Genomic DNA, 15,416 nt, shown 5'->3' with positions numbered 1-15,416 from the left:
GCTTTTTAACTCTTAGTGTGTTTTTTTACTGCTCACTGTTGCTTTTGTTCCGTTTTTGTTGCCTGTCTTTAGCTGTGTTGTGTTATTTCATTATGAGTTGAGGGTGGAAAGCGTCGGGACACTCCCTGTGAGTAGCTGCACGCTATATAAAAGCTCCATAACATAACATAACATAACATGTGCTGCAGGCCTTTTCTGTCCACCGCACAAGCTTGCATTGAAAAATGGATGTTTCCAATCGCCCTATGGGTATTCGCATCCAAATAATGCGGTCATAATTGCCGACCTGAGGTCAGGCGGTTCCCCATATGCAACAGTGTCGGGCAGACATGAGTCCGCCCGACATCGTAATTAGCCCCATAGTGCTTCTTCAAAAAGAAGCAGCTACGTTGATTGTTTTGATCTTCAAGATTTTTGGTGACCTTTCTGGAAGCATGGAAGACAGGCATAATAAAGGTGAATACTTAATTTTGCTCTGTGATTTTTGGTCAGGCAACAATGAGTGTGTCATAAGTGTGGCATTATAAGTGAACTAGTCCCTTTTATCAGGGGAAAAATGGGTTGGTGAAGTACCACTATTACTATTAGCTTAACCTCTCACAACTATCAGTTCACAGAAATTGTCATTGACCCCTCACCAAGTGGCTTGGCCAGCTTTCGGTATCCCTTGTATGAAATTAACAGAATGGAAATCTTATTTCCTCAACTATCTAGCAACTATAGATGAGGAAGGTAAAATGTGTCCAGAACAAACGAAAAGAATATTCTTGCGCTTGCGAGACCAGAAGGATTGAAAGTATATGAACATATGGTCAAGGATTCAGGCTAAGGCGACACCAATATATCTGAGAAAGCTAATGTGACCTTTTATAATTCTTTTATGCCTAATTTATGCATAGGCATTGTTTGATGTAACTTTTTTTCGGAGGAATAACTAAAGCACTGATGAATATATTTCCTCCCTTATGAAGTTAGCCCTTGATTGTAAATTTAGGAGGGTTGCAAGAGAAGTTTATTAATTGCCAGGCAGTCATGCCAGGGCCAAAGATTCTGCCATTCAAGCAAGATTATGAGTCAATGGAGATGCAGACCTCAAGGACCCCTTCGCGATTGTGAGAAAGGAAGAGTTATCGAGTCTTAGCGCTAAAGCAGTAAAAGTGGAGTCTCAAGAACATTTGCTCCATCAGGATGTTGTGAGTAAAGTAAAAACAAAGAACTAGCTAGGCTTCAGCATACCAATTCCAAAGGTAGAGAACAACCAAAGAAGGGCTTAGATGTTACAGTTGCAACAGTAAGTCACACCTGGCTTAGAGTAAACTCTGTCCTGCTATTAAACAGAATGGACATCCTGTGGTTCAGTGGGCCACTTTGATAACATTTGTAGGTGGAAGAAGGGTGTTAAAGGTAACTGTGTGGATGAGAGCAGTTCTAGTGATGAGGAATTGCGAGCTAGTGGGGAATCTAGAGTATATCATTTAATGGATTCTGAAGATCCTATTATTTTGAACATTAATGATTGTGAGGGTAAAAAGAAAAAGAAATGTATATATGATGTCTTTTGGAGGGTAGAGGTACAAATGAAATATGTGTCTCCTTACACTATTGTGAACGAGGAAGTGTGAGGAGGGAGTTTGTAAACAATATTGGAGAGAAGTTATTCAAACCTAATATACGCCCGGAAGGTTCCTCTGGTGAGAAAAAAAAGATATGCTAGGGTACAGACCTTTGGTTTTTATATATAAAAATAGATACACTGATGGAAAAATGTTATGTGGTAAATAAGGGACCCTCTTGGGTTATCATGATCAGTGTAATTGTTACATGATTTTGTACCCTAGTAGCCGAGAACTTGTTATGACTGTTGATGGCAATGCCATGCTTAAAACAAATTCAAATGTTTTCTGTGGGAACATTGGTAATCTTACAGATTTTAAACATTTAATAATTTTAAAAAAGGCAATCATCCTAAAATGCATAAGGTTAGGAATATTGCCATTTTTCGTGAGGAAGAGGTGGAAAAGAAATGCGAGAAGTTAATGTGTGCAGGTATAATCAAAACTAACGAATCATCAGTGTGTATTTCTCAGTAGTAGTAACCATACGGAGTAATAGTAAGATCCGACTCTGCATTGATCTATGCTGCTTGAATGATATTATTGTGGTAGACAAATTTCCGTTTCCGAAGATTTCAGAAATTGTGGCCTTAATCAAGGATACAAGTTGTTTTTGCACCATAGATTTATCAGCAACTTACCATCAACTTTCAATGCCTGGGGATAGTAAGAAAGACACATCCTTCATTACTCCCTTGGGATGTTTCCAGTGCAAAAAATATATAATTTGGGTTGGCATCAGCTGTTTTTCAAAGGCCGGTGCCTCGGTTATTTGGGAAACTCAAAAAGTAAAGTATTTCCAAGATGTCATTTTAATTTTTGGCAAAGATAGGTAGGAACATGATGACATTTTGGAAACAGTGTTGAGCATATTTGAGGCAAGATGTTTGGCAGTGGAATACTCCAGATGTAAGTTCGCAGTACAACCTGGAACATATTTTTGCCAAGTATTGAGTGCAGAAGGTGTTAATCCTAAACCAGAATTTGTGAAAGCAATTCAAGATGCCCTGTTGTATCTTATATCTTCCTGCTGCTCAGCTTGTATGCATGAGATGTGGAATGTTGGATGTATGGAATGTTAGTGTGTTGTGAATGTCAGTTGGGTGAGGGCTGAGCAGCAGGACAGCTGCTCCTGATGGGGTTGTCATTATAACTTACTACTTAACATCTTAACTTAAAAAAAGTAACTTACTTATCTACAGTTCCAGCTTCTTTCTGATTACTTCATGCCCCTGCCACTTTGAGCAGGGAAGAAGTAAGATCATTCCTAGGTCTTGTTGAATCTTATGAAAAGTTTGTGACAGGAGTGTGTGTTTAAGATTTATAATGGTCAACAAATTCTGAAAAACAGAATAAAGTTTGTGGGGTCGCAGAATGTCAAAAAGAGTTTGGTGGAATTAAGAAAGCGGTAGTCAAAGCTCCTGTTTTGAAACTTTTTGGCCCTACCCTAGAAAACATAATTTCTACGGATGCCAGTAATAAAGGGTTAGGAGGAATTTTGTCACAAAGAGATAAAATGGGTAAAGAGCTGAATATTGCATATGCTTTACGTGCTTAATCACCAAAGTTCTCAGTTAGGCAGTCTGCAGTCACATTACACATGAGCAGCGAGAGAGGTTGAAGCCAAAGAAGACAAGTGCTGATCAGTAGACCCTGGTGTCCACCAAACTGCCTTAGACTTTCCTGGCCTTGCTGCACGAATGGACATTCCCTTCTTTTCTAACCAGTCTGACCCAGAATTGAAGGCGCGTGCCTTCCTGCAATGTTGCTATTTAGCACCTGGACTTGCTCCCGATCTAGTTGTAACTCAAGGCACTTGTGCTTATGGATTTTGTCTAATTGTTGCTGCATGAGCCGCTGCTGGAAAGCGCTGACTCAGCAGCACTGGGGACCAGCGCTGTTTAGATATTCAAGGGGAGGCTGCTGCAGAGCTGTAAACTATCGCAGGTCCCTTTGCCTGTCCACATAAACAATCCAGCGCGGTGCCTGCATGTGGGAGGGGCTCTTTTCCAGCCTTCCACAGTGCAAGCAAAGTTGCTTGCCAAGTCTTGTTTTATAAGCGACAAACCTCGCAGCACTTTTTTAGACTCACTGAATCCAAACTGAAATTGATCAACAGGGCTTGTGTTTTTCTCAGGGTCAACTTTTTCCACCAACATCACTCATTCACATAAGAGGGAGGCAAGCCTACAGGGTGTGTTCTGTTACCTCACAATGACGTCATATGTGCCTGTGTATTGCTGTTTCTGTAAAACCCTGGCATAGATACCTTGGTGACCACTTCAGGATGCAAAGAAGGGTATCCCACATAACATTGTGATGGACAAGGTTCACAAGGATGTCTCGGGCGCCCGCCTCATTCAGTGTCATCATGCGCACTGTTTCCAGTCCTGGCTGGGCTTCACAACTAAAGATCATTGCTGTACACAGCAGTACTCTACTTCACTCAATGGGTGCAAACCCACACTACAAAATTCACAACACATGAGTGGTTCTGGCAGAGGGGATTGTTCTCAAGCGTCTCCTGATAGCACTTCTCAGCAACATTTGTAGTCCTTTCAAATTTTAAGTTATACCTTCACTATGCAAAAAGTACAGATACACTTGGGTATCTGTCTAGCCAATAAAAGAACAGTGATGTCATGACAGCATTACTATACTTATGTAAACAGTTATGAGGGTAAATAGGCCCTATATTAAGATTTGGGGAGGTGCTGGGGTTACTCCGGCAGACCCTTCGCTAGTGTAACCTGTCCATCAAGGGACCACTAGGTCGCACTGAGTTGTTCCACCCTTTTCACTGTCACCTATTTTCCCTTTCCATACACGCCATATTTTTCTTGGCTGACACAGGCACAGAAAATTCATCAAGGCTCCTAGGCAGAAGAAAACCACTCCCTCTCTACCCGGATAATTAGGTTTTTGTTTATATGAAAAAAATTGCTTTGGCAATTTGTTTCTTAAAAACCCAAAAGGTTTTCCAAGTCTGCTAGCTCCTTAAACATGGTGGCCGCTTTGCAAACTGAGATGCTGTAACGGGAGCCGCCACCACAGTAGCTTCCTTCATGGCAGAGATATTTGCGCCAGACGGGTGTGGATTGCTAGATCTGCACGGTGGTCCTCCATCATGGGGTAGACATCCTTCCACTAGCTTTGCACAACGGTGGGACAACTGCCAAGGGCTTGATATATCCCATAAACAGCAAACTTACAAACAGATCTGCAGTTATAGCGCACACATAAGAACACAGGATATTGGTTGGAAGCACTGATGGAGGTAGTAATGGGTTTGAATTGTACAAGCACATCCCAGAGAACCAAAGTACTAATAGGCAATGTGAGATACAATGCAGACTCCAGGCATGGATGAGTGCAAGGATGGGAGGGGAAAGGTAAGGGTTTTCTGCAACAGTTTAAGTTGCAGAAACCCTGCATCCCACACCTTCTGAATACGGCGGTCAAAAATCCGGCTGGAATTGAGCATTGCCCTTGGGTTTCTAAAAAAGGAAGCAGGCTTTGGAAGTGGGTGAAGAGTTTGGTGAGGAGAGCTGCTGAGCACCTTAAAGGTTTCGAGTCCACAACCAGGATTTGAGTCTTATCTCCACTCACTTTGAGGCAGTTTTTGGCCTTCCCCATCTGTACAGGTGCCAGGCTATTATGCTGACAACTGATGGTATTAAAGGAAGCCCGGTCATACCGTAGGTTAACTGAGTGCCTTCTGCATCAGCAAAGGTTTGGAAGCCAAAGGGCGTCAGTAGCTCCCCTTATGGGTTGAAATTGAGATTAAAGAGGAAAGGCGAGATGGTGGAACTGTGTGGGTTCCTCCTAGCCTACCTTAATGTCCGAGCACTGAAAGGGCAGTGGAGCCATCAACTGGGTCCAATTCATAAAAAAAGGCCCTAAAATAATCCAACTCATAATCTGCCAGGCAGGTAGAATGCAGACAATCAGTCATTACATTATGGTGGGCAGTATCAAAATCAGCAGACAAATTGATCAATAGAAGACTCCCTGGCTGCCTCCATCCCAGATCATCGAGAACTAACCAGACCACTGAAGTGCTGTATCTGGGGTGAAAGTTGGCCTATCTAGCATTTAGGAAATCCTAGCATTTAAGGCTCCTTAAAGGCCAGCAGCCAGCTAGCCAGGTTGTTTTTCCATTACTGTAGAAATTGTTGGAATAAGAGTAATGAGACAATGGATTTGAAGCTAGAGTGATCGAGGTTCCGATTTTAGATAAGGGGTAACAAAGCCTTGTTTCTAGCCAAAAGTATTGAACACTATAACAGTTTATCACATATGGAGAGAGAGCATGGAGAATTGAGACTGGGCATGGGCCGTCTGGTGAACCCAATACAAGGCTTTGAATGAGGAGACAGACTTACAACACGGACATGCGGGGTAAACTGACCATGTCTACTCAAGTCATGAGAACAGCTGGGGGGAGGTTCTCGATTGTACCAGAAGCAGCAGTTCCTGGAGTGTTAGCATAGAGAACCAGAGTCACATGACTGAAAAATGTATCCAGTCGATGACAGAGTTCCTGCGAAGGCTTAACTTTAGATGTATGACACTCAGGCGAGAAAAAGATATTCATCTGTTGGCTGTCAGAAGAAATGCAGGCTTCGAGCATTACTAAGCCTGGACGTAGTTAACAGAATTCTGCTATGCGGAACTCCGCAAAGTGAAAAAAAACTCAGCCGCGCTACGCGGAGCTCCGCGAGCAGCACAGTGCGTTAGATAAATGCCAGTTTGCAGTGATTTTCAGTGCCAGGTGCTTGTCCTCACTGTACAGTCATCGCGAACATCACCATGCAAAGCGCAAGCGGGTGCTGCTTCCTTTCTGCAGCTCAAGTAGATTTGTATTTGAGCAGCAGCTTTCTCAAAGAGAGCGGGCGGTTTCTCAATGTGAGCAATCGTGAGCATACGCAACCACTAGCAATGAAAAATTGGACTGCCCACATTGAGAAATCTCACCGGGTGGTTGATTTTCCATGCTCACGCTTGCCAACTTGATGTTGACTATCGTGACCGAGGAAAAGTCTGGCCGGGAGGTGGATTTTCCTCTCTTACGCTTGCCAACTTGATGTTGAACGCGAGGGAGTAAAAAAACTCTGCTCCGCAACGCGAAGTGGAGTTTCTCGGACCTCTGTGAGCTCCGCGTAACGCGGAGTGCGGAAAACTCCGCCAGCAGAGTTTACCGCCCAGACTCAGGTATTGCAGCAGATTATTCAAATTACAATGGAGTCCAAAGGCTGCAGTTGCACTAAACAAACATTAGCTGTCCTCACAGGAGATGAAAATACTGCAGCAGAGCACAAAGCTGCAGATGCACTGCATATACGACAGACACCCTCATAGGAGTCCTCAGACGATACTACAAGAGAACTTAAGGGCTGAAGTATATAAATATATATATCTTCTCTCCTCTGAAGCAGTGATACGCCTACTCCAATTGACCTGGACAAATTGACAGAGACTCAGAGACACCAGCAGTGGCCACTGGCTTTCAAAGATCAGCCTGCAATGGTTCTAGGCTGCACCCCGCCCTCCAGGGAAACGCCTATGGGATAAATTGCCGCTCAGGCCACAAATGCAGTAAACTAATATTGCCACATGTCCTGAGAGGAAACTAGAATTGGGTCAAAAGGGTCCAGAGATCCCTTGACAGCTGACAAGCCAAAGTATGAGGTCCCGTCACTACATACAAACCAGCCATCTTTTGAACTGGAAGAAACACATGCCACAGAATTAACACTGTTAAAAGCTGTCAAAGTTATGATAAACAACTTTCACTGCACAGACACTGAGTATTTCTGGCCACCTGCTTGGTATGGGTCAACCCACACAGGGTGTTGATGAAGAAACCCATGATGGGTTCACCATAGCTCTATGAAAGTAAAATGTTATGGACCACTACAGAAGGGATAAAGAAAATCCAGCAATAGAGAGAAAGTGCACTAACAGGCAAAGAGCCATGTTTTAAGGCCCTTCTAAAAGCCAGTAGGTTAGATGTACTGCGTAGTGTCAAGGGAAGAGAGTTCCAGAGCTGCGGAGCCCGCAACCTGAAAGAGCGGCCTCCAATGCGGGCCTTTTTAACTTGGGGAACCACAGCCAGGAACAAAGACTCAGATCTCAGAGATCGGGCCGGATGGTAAAAGACAAGCCTCCTTTGGAGATATTGAGCTCCCGAGGCGTACAAAGCCTTGTGGGCCAGTGTCAAGGCCTTAAACACTATCCGCTTCCGGATAGGCAGCCAATGAAGCGACTGCAATAGGCCAGAGACTCTGGCCCGCCTGTGGAGGCCAAAGATGGCCCGCGCGGCCGTGTTCTGGACCACCTGCAAGCGTTGCAGAAGATACTCCGGCAGGCCAAGATATAGTATGTTGGAATAATCTAATCTTGAGCCAATTAAGGCCTGAACCGTAGTCCTCCTATGCTCTTCAGAGAGCAAAGGGAAGAACTTCCGTAGCATCCTGAGAAGGCCAAAGCAGGTTCCCGTGAGAGCCAGAACCTGGGATCTTAACGTCAGCCCTTTATCAATCCTAATTCCCAGGTTCTTAGCTAACTGGGACGAGTGCGCTGGAGGGAACATGTCGGCAGGCCACCATTCATGCCAATCTGGGTCAGGTGAGCAGCCGAAGAAGAGTATCTCAGATTTATCTGAGTTGCACTTGAGGCTGTTTAGCTGGAACCATTTGAAAACAGCCCCAAGGCACTCACGGATACTTTCTCCGTCGAAGTCTTCTCCTTTCCGGCATGTAAAGAGGAGCTGGGTATCGTCGGCATAGGATACGATCTGGGCCCCAAAGGACTCCACCAATGTCGCCAGAGGGGTCATAAAGATGTTAACGAGAGTCGGGCTCAACACGGAGCCCTGAGGGACTCCGACTCCCAGAGGCGGCATCTCGGCAGAACTAGAAGAGGCCCAGACTGTTTGTCGACGGTCAGCCAAGAAGGATCTAAACCAGCTGAGCACCGTCCCCCTCAGACCAATCTCATAAAGTCTGGCGAGGAGACCCTCATGGGGGACGATGTCAAAAGCCGCTGACAAATCAAGCATGACAAGCATGGCTTTGCCTCCCGAATCCAGCGACTCTTTAATGGCTTCAGACACCTCCAACAGCGCCGTCTCGGTGCTTAAATTGGGGCGAAAACCAGATTGGGAGGAGTGTAGCAGATCGTGGGACTCCAAAAAGTTGGAAAGCACGATATGCACATGTTTCTCCAAGATCTTAACCAGTGCAGGAAGGAGAGAGATGGGCCTATAGTTGGCCAGAACCTCAGGGGCAAGGCCAGGCTTCTTAAGGAGGGGAATGACCATTGCCTGCTTCCATGTCTGCGGGACCACCCCCCGACTCAAGGAAAGATTCAAGAGCGGGTTTGCCTTGACCAGATCCGGAATCACACTAGACCTCTGGCAATTGTGTCTTGAAGATTGGAAATCCAGGTTTTTAATTGTTTACGAAACTCTGTTTCCCTGTCCAATGCTCTCAGGTGTAGAGGAAGAGTATTCCACGCTTTTGCACCTAATACCGCCAGGGACTTGCCCCCACGGGTTTTAAGTCTGAACCCTGGAACGGTCAGCAAATTGGCATTTGAGGATCGTAGGGCTCGAGTTGGACAATATCTCACACATTATTTTCTTAGGTATAGTGGGCCTAGATCGTGGACTGCTCGAAAGGTAATTATCAGCACTTTGAACAGAACCCTTTTGTTATGGGTACCCAGTGAAGTGTGTTAAGGGCCTTGGTTGCTGATGATCTTCTCGGCCATTTTAAAACCAGCCTTGCTGCTGCATGTTGCACCATCTGGAGTTTATGGGTGACCACTTTATTGGTGCCAGCATATAGGCTGTTACAATAGTCGATGCGTGATGTCACTAATGCAACCGTGACTGTTTTCCTTGCTTCAAAAGGCAACAAGTCAAAGAACTTCCTCAGCCCCTTTATCACCCCAAAACATGTTCCTGCCACTTTTGACGCCTGTTGTTTGAAGGACAAGTCAGCATCAAAGTGTACTCCAAGGTTGCGGGCCGAGATGGTAGTGTGAGGCGGTATTTCTGCCTTCTCTGGCCACCATAATCTGGGAATTAAATCATTTTTTGGGCCTATTGGCATGATCTCAGTTTTGCCTGTGTTACATTTTAGATGATTTCTCCGCATCCAGTCAAAGGTGGCCGTTAGGCAACATTTGAGTTTTTCCTCCCATACCTGGTTATCTTTATCCATTACCAGGATTAGTTGTGTATCGTCGGCATATGCTATTACATCCATGCCAAATGAGTTTATCAACTTTATCAGGGGTGCGGTGTAGACATTAAACAATGTCGGACTCAAGCTGGAACCCTGAGGTACTCCTGTCGACAGTGGTTTCTCACTGGAGCAGAATTCCCCCAGGGTCACCACTTGTCTCCTGTCACTTAAAAAGTTCTTTATCCACTCCAGGACTATGCCTGTGATGCCAGATGTTATTAGCCAGTCTATTAAGATAACATGTGAGACCGTGTCGAAGGCCACCGACAGATCTAATAAGATCAGGACGGCCTTCTTACCTTGGTCTAGAGCTGAGCGGATAGTCTCGGTAGTGAACAGGAGAGCCGATTCCGTGGAATGTTGAGTCCTGAAACCTGCTTGGTTAGGGTGCCATGCTTCACTAGCTTCCAGAAAGCGTGTAAGCGAGGACTAAAGACTGTTTTTCTGTCCAATCAAGCGACGGGTAAGAACTGACTGCACATATTTGTGGGAAACGTAATTTGCACCTGAGCCTTATTCGTGCTCTACCAAAGCTGGTTGGGGACAATCTTAGACAGGGTGACCCGGGTGACAGAAACATGAAGAGGGGTACTTAAGTGCCATAATTAGTGCTCCATGCCTACTAGTAGCGTCTAATTTACAGGTCCCGGGTATAATGTATAACACTCTACTAGGATTCTATAAATACATTAGATATACCAATCAGGTGTAAGCAAATATGACCATAACTTAGGGTATGAGCACAGGCACTTTAGCACTGGTTAGCAGTGGTAAAGCACACAGGCCAGCACGGGTTGCCACTGTACCTAACAGGTCGGTAAATTGAGTTCATTAAAGCACTGATTTATTCTTTTGGACTTCTTTGAAGTTCATAAATAACACTTTAAGGCAAAACATGAAAGTGCAGAGTGGTGTAGGTAGAGGGCTGCAAATGACACAAGACAGTACCAGGACATAGAAAGAGAAATTATGAAAATAGGGTAAAAAGACAGAGAAAATGAAAGAGTGAGCAGAAAAGACAGATGTGACAGAAGAGCATGGAAGCAAATTAGAGGGTTATAATGCAAAAAGAGGGGAGGGAGCTATGAAGAAAGGAGGCAAGGAAGGAGTGTTGAAATTATGGATGAAAAGTTGATAGGATGGGTAGATGTATGAAAGTAAGAATTTTAAATTGAAGAGAAGTTTTCAAGAGAATCCCAGGTAGGCTTGCTTCACTGGCTCGTCACAATTACAGGTATGTTTCAAAGTGGTGGATATTTTTATTTTCTGTTTACTCCCTGGAGTTTTACAAATTCTCTACATGCCTTTAGTCATGCTAACTTCTTACCAGCAACTAATCTTTAACTCTACCCACTATACTACGCTGTACACCCCAGTACTCATCAGTCCTCCCAGTCCATCTTGTCTTTCTGTGTTTTCACTGTGACCGCTGTCAAGCTCACTAACCCACCTCTGGCTATATCCGAGGACACTGTTGTCTGAAGTTCTGCATTCTGCCTCAGAGTTGCTCCACTTCGCCAGGAAATTGGCAGCTGGTGATTCATCCCTGCACTGCTTTCCTTACATCATCAACTGTTTAGGAATCCTTCACTGAGCTGAAAAGGCATTTCGGGACACCACAGGGAAATGCCTGCTAGACTTAGGGACCAATTGTTGCTTTTATAGGTGTATGGTTTGATGGGAAAATACGCGATTGATGCTGGAGGAAAGCAATGCCACTGTATAAGTAATACTGGAATATCCCATAAACTCCTTTTCAAAACTGCATGTAAAACGTATATCCATGTGTGGCCAACATATTTATTTAAATAGTTGTTCATTCAATGCATAGTTTGGCCCTATTTAAAAAGCGTGAGTGGGGAGTTCCTGAAACCCACCTAGAACAGTCAGACTAGCTCTCTCGGTGCAACATGTGGCTCGTCTTACATTCCACTTGTCTTCTTTTAGGTCCCAGTGGGCCCTCCTGATCCTGCCCCGCCTCTTCTCCCCCCTCCCCCCTCCTCCTTGTGAACATGCGACAAAGCTATTACATACGGGCGTGTCTTTTCAAGTTTTCGTGAGGCAGAAAGAACTCCCATCAAGCCAGCAGTCTGATAGGCATGCAGGGATGAGGGTGGCACTAGCAGTCTCAGTGACGCGAGACCCTTGGGGCGCGACGGTCAGACTCTGCCGCCCACTGGCCTGGCAGATGCACTGACCTCCCGCGTGCCTGCAGGCCCCTCCCTCTGCCGAGAACCCGTCTTTTCTGAGGGGGATAAAAAGCGCAGGGCCTCCGCCGCCGCAGAGACAGTGATAATCATAAACGTAGGGAAGTGGGAGCCAGGATGGCAAATCACTGTCAGCGGGCGGGATGGCGAACAGATTGCATGTGCCATGACTTTCCCGTGCCAGCTTGTGTCGGCAGGGCTGTGATTCGGAAACTGTCATTACAAGTCATTTGAGCCCGGGAACCCATTAGGGTAAATGGACCTGTGACGCAGCCATAAATTCCCCTCCTCTGCTCAGTGCCTGCGAGGTTTGGAAGATGTAGAGAGAGGAGCGCGCGCGAGCACGGCAGAGGGCTGCGACGGGAAGGCTACGGGGTAAAGATGGGCCGGAGGGTGCAGACTTATTTCGGGGAAAGAGGCAGTCAGGAACTCTTCTTTTGCTTCAGCATGACACCGGAAAGGGAGATTTTTAAAGTTTTTAACATTTTCATGAATGACGAGATTACATCACAGGAAGGATGCCACAGGGGTTTAGACATCAATGACTAGGCAGGGCATGGCGTCATTGACATTATATAAAGAAGCAAGCAAGATATTTAAAACAAGACTTAACCTCGGAGCTGTTCCTCACAACAACAACAAAAAAAATGCCCGCCGCAAGCTTCTGAAATTTTCGGAATCGGGGGCGTGTTTTGGCGTTCTGAATGACGGATAATGTCACAGGGGGAAAGAACGCCAAAAACACGCCCCCGAATCCGAAAGCGACGGGGCTTTATTGCAGTGACGCCTGTCTCCTCCAATGACTGGCCTCCGTTTAGGAAGCCAGCCAATGGAGGAGAGAGGAGGAGAGAGGCGGGTTCAAGCCCCCATACTCCAAGTCATTAAATCTCCGACCGGAGACTGCGCAAGCGCAACCTTTAGGTCCTCGACCTAAAAATGGCCTTCCACTTACTTTAGACCATATCCTATCTCCGCCATAGCGATTTGCAATGCCTTTTTTTATTTACTGAGATCTGCAACCCATAATATATGACTCCATATCCAGCAGCCACTTTTGAACCATGAAATACAAACTAGTTACCAGGATGGTACATTAATCAGCACAAAACTAATGGGAGGGGGACAGGGAGCTAAATAAAGATCCAGCGACTCATGCTCCTGTACGTTGCACTTACATCCCACGAAACTCACTGTTCCTATAAAGGAGAGGTATAGAGGAAAACTGTAGTCGTTCTATTCTATTCTATTAAAATTATTTGTAACGCGCACTATCACCATCGGTTTCTTCTAATACTATGATTGCTGGGGACAATAATATCAGCAAACAAATATAGATATCTATACTCCAGAGGTGGCCTATACCTACAGAGACATGAGACCCAGTTCTGCGTCACTCTCGTTTGGATTGCCTTGGTCCTGGCAACAAGCGTGACTAGTGACCATGGGTCGGAGTGACAGCAGCTCCATGGAATGGGTGTCCTGGTCTAGTGGAGTGGCAGCCATATGTCTGGATGCCCACAACTTTTTGGTCTGGATAAACTAAACTCAAACTGCCTCACAAGTATGGATCCTGCCTGATGGTAGCAAGCAACTTGTAATTTATGCTCAGCAATATGTAATGTAATAAAATCAAAGTGTTTATGTATTTGTAACTGTCTTTATGCAAAGTGCTTGACGCACTTTGGGTCTGGTCTTTGCTATATAAGACTGCAGATAAATATATTCGAGCAATAGCTTTAACGGGCTGACTCAAACTCAAACAAACCAATGGCTGGAAAGGGCTGACCCAAAGCCACTCTCTCTACATTGTTCATAAAAAAGGTTTGTCCTCTGTGGAATTCCTAAACAAGAAGGTGAAACAGAAAAGAGCATGCAGAGTTATAAACAAAGTGTCTACTTATCAGCCCCACTCAAAATGCTGATGACTCAATATGTTGTTGACAGGAACTGCAGTTACAAACATTGTGACAAGGGACTGCTTGTAGTTCCAAGATATGATTCCCTTTTTCCTTCATTTTCAAAATTAGAATTTGGAGTGATTCCTTACTGTTCCAGTGTGGGGGCAAACATCAAAACACAATTTCTCTACTAAAATTCCTTTAGAGTGAATTTTATTTAAAACAAATGGGGCCATAGAATGCCCTAAAGAATTAAAAACCTGTAATTTGTAGTATTATAAACAATACAATGAAGCACATTCTAGTCTGTGATCTTTATTTCAAGCTTATACACACTTCTAAAAAAAGCAAACAGGACATGACATCACCTCTTCTTCTGTCATGTGATGGACCGTCTCAGTGGGTTAATTGGACTCTAAGACATTTCTGAGAATAAACATAATAGAGGACACCTGTCTGAGGGCTCCGGTTTGTTAAAACTCCATTTTGGTGAATTTTTCAAATTAAATGCTTTTTCTTAAAATATTTAAAGAATTTCAGCTAAATACACAGGATATACTCTACAATTGTAAAAGTAGATGTCGGAATACTGGGTTATTGGTAGAGCAATTAGGGTACAGGTTGAATAAGGGGTTCAGGATTCAGAAGGTCCTGCCATGTAGGAAAGGACAGAAGCACTACAGATTATAAAGAAGACTAGGTTATACGAAGAGCCATTATGGTAGGGTTGGGTAGAGGTGCTAGGGTATAGGCAGAACATGCTCTCTACCTTAGTTCACAGTACCTTGAGGTTTGACACCGGCCGAACACAGAGAGTCACACTTCCACCGTTCAACTCAGAACCCACAGAGATCAGCTGCAGAGTGCCTCAGGGATCCACCCTGAGCCCCACCCTCTACATGGCCCTGCTTGCAGCCATTGTCAGAAGCCACCGACTCAACATCATCTACGCCGACGACACCCAGCTGTTCCTCTCCCTCACCAACAGACCCACAACCTCCAAAGTCAACTTCCACAGCGGGATGAAAGCAGTCGCCACCTGGATTAAGGACAGAAGCCTCAAGCTTAACTCAGACAAGACCAAATTCCTCATCCTGGGCTCCACCCTCTCCACCTGGGACAACTCCTGGTGGTCCACAGCGCTCAGAATCCTCCCCACTCCCTCAAATCACGCACAAAACCTCAGCATCATCCTGGACTCTTCGCTCTCAAACTGCCAAATCAATGCCGTTTCATCCTCCTGCTTCCACACACTCCGCCTGCTTCATAAGATCTTCAAGTGGATCCCCACTGAGTCCAGGAAAATGGTCACACGTGCGCTTGTTTACAGCAGACTTGACTAAGGCAACACACCGAGAAACTCCAAAAAAGACTGCAGACCATCCAGAACGATTCCGCCAGACTCATCTTGAACATCCCATGCTGCAACCACATCACCGGTCA

The sequence above is a fragment of the Lissotriton vulgaris genome, chromosome 5 (genome assembly GCF_964263255.1).
Source record: "Lissotriton vulgaris chromosome 5, aLisVul1.2, whole genome shotgun sequence".
NCBI classification, from domain to species: domain Eukaryota; kingdom Metazoa; phylum Chordata; class Amphibia; order Caudata; family Salamandridae; genus Lissotriton; species Lissotriton vulgaris.
This window is presented reverse-complemented; position numbering follows the sequence as displayed.